The sequence below is a fragment of the Lactuca serriola genome, chromosome 4 (assembly GCF_051521515.1).
Source record: "Lactuca serriola cultivar US96UC23 chromosome 4, Lser_US96UC23_V15, whole genome shotgun sequence".
NCBI lineage: Eukaryota > Viridiplantae > Streptophyta > Magnoliopsida > Asterales > Asteraceae > Lactuca > Lactuca serriola.
In genome coordinates, this window is record NC_136411.1 from 70,885,866 (window position 1) to 70,891,865 (window position 6,000).

Sequence of the window (6,000 nt, forward strand, 5' to 3'; positions counted from 1 at the left end):
ACTAGTGATTAACAATAGGTTCATTCTTGATTAGTTCTTAAAACTTTTCAAGATCTTTAAGACTCCCACTGACCTCTTGACATATAAGATTCTTTTGTCAAGAACATTTCTTGTCAAACAAATATTCAAGATAAACACTTCGCACAATTGGTCCTAGTTAGTCTTTGTCTTATCCAAGACATCACAACTTACCAATTTCAAATGTGCAAGAGTAAGGAACTTTTCTACTCCACACTTGATGAGTGTTTTAAACTTACTGAAGACATGTCACTCAATATCACAATCTTTGAGTATTACTCTAAGACTTGATTTTGGAATGATGTATGAATCATCTTTTTTTATTTAACTATTTCAACAATTCCCGATCCCTCTTCTTAGTAATACTTATGCACTAAGGTGTCCTTAGAGGGTCAATTGTTATACGGTTTCATAATCACTAAGATGATCAGAAAACATGATACAAAAGTACTCTCCCTTCTTTTTAGATTGGATAAACTTTTATCTTTCTGCCCAATTGATTCTTCTTGGTTGTTCTGCCATTCATTGAAACTTTTTAATGATTCATAATTACACTTAATCTTGTAAGCATAAGCACATTTACTAGACTTTTAGTAAATCATGACGACTAATCTTATTGTTATTTGTGGTGGACTTGACCAATGCACAACATTACGTACCAGATCTCCTAGTCATTCACTTGACTCACATACATATGTGAACAAGGAATTAGTCTTAATTTCCTAAGTACCACGATTTCCATACATCACATGACTCAAATCATATGATTCCAAGCTTCTATCCAATTGAAACTTGGGCGATGGGAATCTTTACTTACTTAGAAAATTATGACACTACCATAAATAACGTAACTAAGAATCACATCCACTTAATATTGCTTATAATACAAACACACTAACGTCAATTTTCACAAATGATATTGCAAGGATATATAAATAAGACAAAACTCAAAAAAAATTTATTTATAAAAAGGTGTGGAAAACTAGTCCTTACAACGCATATTCAAATGAAAACTATGCTATTACATATTCCTAAGCAATCTATCATAACTCTAAGTAGCAGCTCAAAAATCCGATCATTGAATCATGCAATCGACATCCATTTTTTCGCGATCAGACTTAGCTCACTTTACTTTTAAGCTTCCTCTCTTTTCTTCGATCATATAAAACATCAAAATGCAATCTTACCACATCATGTATTAAGAATCTACAAAATAGAAAAACTAATAGAGTTAGATAATGGATTTTACCTGAAGTAGAGTCAGACACTTTGACTCTCCCATCTCTTAGATCTCTCAGGTAGTCAGGGCAGCTTCGTAACTAATGCCCGTTCTCTTGGCAGTATAACAAAATGGACTTTTTTGGAATGGTACACGGGACTTCTCAGACTCAGCCTTTCTCTTGCGTAGATAAAACCTTTCTGTACTTCCAATGTTGCCATTGTCAATGTCCATGGTAGTTTGAGACATTGATTTACCAGACAGATTTGCTTGACCAGTGCGCCAAATCATCGCTGATTCAGCAACAATAAGCAAATAAGTCAAATCTCTTGGGTTTTGAGCATTCTAATACTCCTAAGTGTACATGCAACCCTAAATACCTTGGATCTATGTTTTCTATATTATACATGCAATTATGAATTTTCCAAGGTATTCATGCTAACTAGCATAATAACATTGATTCATATGAATATATTAAGTTAGAATTACATACCTCTTTGATGTAGAATGTCTTCATAAAGCTTGAGTGCCTAGTGCCCCAAGTGTGACACCTCAAATGGTTCACACAACATCAAATACACATGGAATGACTTGAGAGAAAAATACACTTCATGAAAATCGGCTAGCCCTTTCTATCACACATAGTGCCGATTTTGTCAACAATAAGATGCTTATATAGTTAGTGACAATTAGGGTAAACCCTAATCGTCATGGCTTTCCATTTCCATGATCCATGGGTACAAAAACACCATGGAGCATCCATGGGGCATCATATAGGTTTTAACCCAACATGATAATCCATGGAGCATTAGCCCACTATACAAGTATAGATGATTTACACAATCAACCCATATATTTAATTAGTCTTCTTTTGATCACTTAATTAATTCTAGATTAATTCTTGATCAATACTAATTAAATAATCTTATTAATATATTAGAACTTATAATATATTAACCAACCTTAAGTGTTATTTCTCTCATTATAGTCTATCCAAATGCAAGATGTCATGCAACCCAAATGGACCATGTTGGGTCGGGTGAAGTCTTACAAATTACAGTTATGGACTTAGACATTAATCCAATAGTCTCCCACTTTAGATAAGTCTAAAACTATTATTGCGTATGACTTCAAGAATCGACTGGCAATCGTAGCTCTCAAAAACTTCCGTCGAACTCTAACCTTGCTAATGATCTCTGACCTTTGTCAATGACTTGTCCATTAGATAAGGGATCATATATTCCTCCATTCTAGATATCATATGGACTACGACATGGATTATAAATCATTCTCTCTGTCCATATGTTGTTTCCTGATTTCCGATTCATGATGACTGACTGATTGAACAAATCAAATCAGTCATGGCTTGGCCAAGCACTCACATGTGTCATCATTAAATCATCTAGGGGCCCACATATATCGCTTTTATCCCGAAGGTAAAAGGAATGGATAAATTTCGACTCATATGATTTGTTCTACTACTTGTTGAATCATATACAAAGGCACGTTTTATAGCATCGAGTTACCAATGCGTTTTCGTGCAATCAATGTACAACCAACTCATAGTAACAACTCATATCTCTAGGTTTGAAGAATATAGGATATTATCATCTCATGATCACTCGTGATAAAATCCATGAAGTGATGCTAATGAGAGCGGGTTAAATCTAATACTCATAACTTATGAGTACTCATGAGTGTTGTAGCACCACTTTGTCCACCAACTTGGACCTCTACAAGCCAACCTATGACAGTCTTGATTCATATCTACTTCCAACATATGACCGACTGTGGATGGTTTGAATAACTTAGTCATTCCGGAAGAATAACCTAGTTATTATGGAAGTAAAAACATACAAAGTGAAACACAATAATAAATTAATCAAATATGGTATCAAACCCTATGAATATAAATAGACCACTTTTATTTATCACCATACTGATTACTCATTATTCATTGTTTCCGTTTTATCAACTTTATACTTGAATTAAAAACACTAGTTGTCCCATGCTCCAAGCATGTACACTATGTTTTCTAAACAATAGCTTTGCCATACACTAAGTATGCACTCTATGTTTATCTATGATCCTTACTTTGCGAACTAGATCGATTGAACACAATTTCAATGATTCTCTTTTCACACTTCCAAATCCTTGTCGTAAATGTAAGAATTCCTAACATTTATCGAAATCTGTTTAGATTTTAAACTTATATGCATTGTTCCTCTTATAATGATTATGCACAAAGCCACAAAGACTTGGCAACAATCATTACATAGTATTTCAATGGAGAGCAATTCCATGGAAACGATGTATCAAATTCAAAGCGCATTGGTTTGAACATGCTTCTTGCATTAAGTTTCTTTAACCTTACACAGATTGCTTCCACCTATGAAGACAACTCTCTATACCCATTTTGACTACCACTTCTGAACAAGAGTTGCCTCTTTTCAGATTATGTCAATATGGTCCTTCCAATATTAACAGTATACTTCCAACTATCCTTGAGCAACCAATCTTTGGTAAACCTTAGATTGTCCTCGACAATTGCTTAATCACTTTAGTCATATCCAATTCTAGACATTGTTCCCCTTAATGCCCCACGGCATTTGGAAAATTCAGAAATGATAAATATTATAGCACATGTAATCGATCTTGTACCCAAAGTAAATGGGACACGATTCATGATGTTTCACATAAAGACATGGTTCTAGACCAATCTTTTTCCATAATAATTTTTGTTTGCCATATTTTCAAAACTTGCCTATGAAAAGGGATGCCGTAATCATAATCGAATTTTGAGAACGCAATATATAGAATTTTCTTAAGTTGAACCAATCCAACATGAAATTCATATATATTCTTGACTAAAGGTGATTAAAATCTCAATATAAGCTCTTTAGAATGATTATAAACTCAATCTAAGCTTTTTAGAATTGAAATGAAGTATAATTTCCTCTCCCTTAATTATAGCAAAACAACCTTTTCAACTCCTGCAACGTCATGAATTGAAAATTTTGTTTTCTATAATTAACATTGCTAACTTGAAATATTTATCATAATTATCATGATCCCACTAACATGATGATTATTAGCATAACACTTATGCTCCTACTAGCTTTGACATGTATCCAGAAAACAGTTAGACCACTAGAAGTCAGCAGTTTATTAATATTCTTACCAAAGTTCAGATTTCTGATACTAGATTACTTTGATAAGAATTTATCAAAATCATACACCTTATCTTAGATAGCTCATAGGTGTGTCTAAATAGTTTCATAACTATAAAAAAAGATGCCATAATCATAGTGTCACTTGTTTGACTTTTTTCCATTTCTCATAAGTCAATATTAGTGTGCTGGTTAACCACGCACGCTCCACTAACGACTTTGAGAACTACAAATATCACAATTTCTATCTACTTAAAATCTACCTATTGAAAGAATTTCCCCACCATCATTTTCATGAATCGGAGAGAAACCTTATGACACTTAGATTTTATGGTGTATCTGTTCTTATCCATGTGAATTTGTCAAACCATAATCACATGACTAGGTTAGTGACAAATCCTAACTCATATGGATTGAACTTGTGAAATGTTAACTCCTAATTCAAATGTATAGCCAACTTAACTGGAATGGGCATAGAAATGGCAGCATGATACGCTATAAACCTCTAGTTGTGTGTTAGTGATGAAATACATGTTTTATTCTTGATTACTTCTTGAAACCCTTTCAGGATCTTTTAGACTCCCATTGTCTCCTTGACCTATAAGACTTTCTTGCCAAATATTCAAGAGATAGTATGGATTCTAATCAAGACAGACACTTAACACAATTGGCCTTAGTTGGTCTTTGTTTTATCCAAAACGTCACAAATTACCAATTTCAAATGTACAAGAGTAGAAAACTTTTACTCTTACATTTGACAAGTGTTTTAAACCTTCTTTAAGACATGTCACTCAAGTTACAATCTTAGAGTATAACTCTAAGAATTGGTTTTGGAACGAAGTATGAATCATCTTCTTGACTTAACCACTTCAAAAATTCATAACTCCTCTTCTTAACTATCAGAATGCACTTAGAGGATGAATTGTGATAAGGTCTCAAAATCATTAAGATGATCTTAAAACATGATACTAAAGTACTCTCCCATCTTTTCAGATTTGAGAAACTTTTTATCCTTCTGCCTAATTTGATTCTTCTTATTCGTTATGTTATACATTGAAACTTTTCCAATGTTTCAGAATTATACTTAAGCTTGTAAGTATAATCATACTTACTAAACCTTAGTAAATCATGACGAATAGTCTTATCCATCTTTTGTGGTGAAATTTGGCTAGTGCACAAGAATGTGTACCTGATCCCTTAGTCCTTTTCTTGAGTCACATATACATGTGAACATGGGACTAATCTTAATTTTCCAAAGTTGAAAATTCTCATACATCACACTAAACACCTTGTATGATTCCAAGTTTTGGTCCAATTGAAACTTGGGTGATGAGAATCTTTCCTTATTTGGTAAATTTTGACACTACCACAAATGAAAGAATCAAATTCACATTTCCACTCTTGCAATTAATGGAATCAAATAAGTAACAATTTTTTCCACAAATGCCATTGTAAGGATATTTTAAAATAAATAAAATCAAATTTTTTTCCCTTTATTTTAAAAACTTTGCGTAAAAAACTATCCTTACAGTGAAAATGCACATGAAAACTTTGTTGTTATCTATTCCTAAGCAATATATCATAACTCCTAAG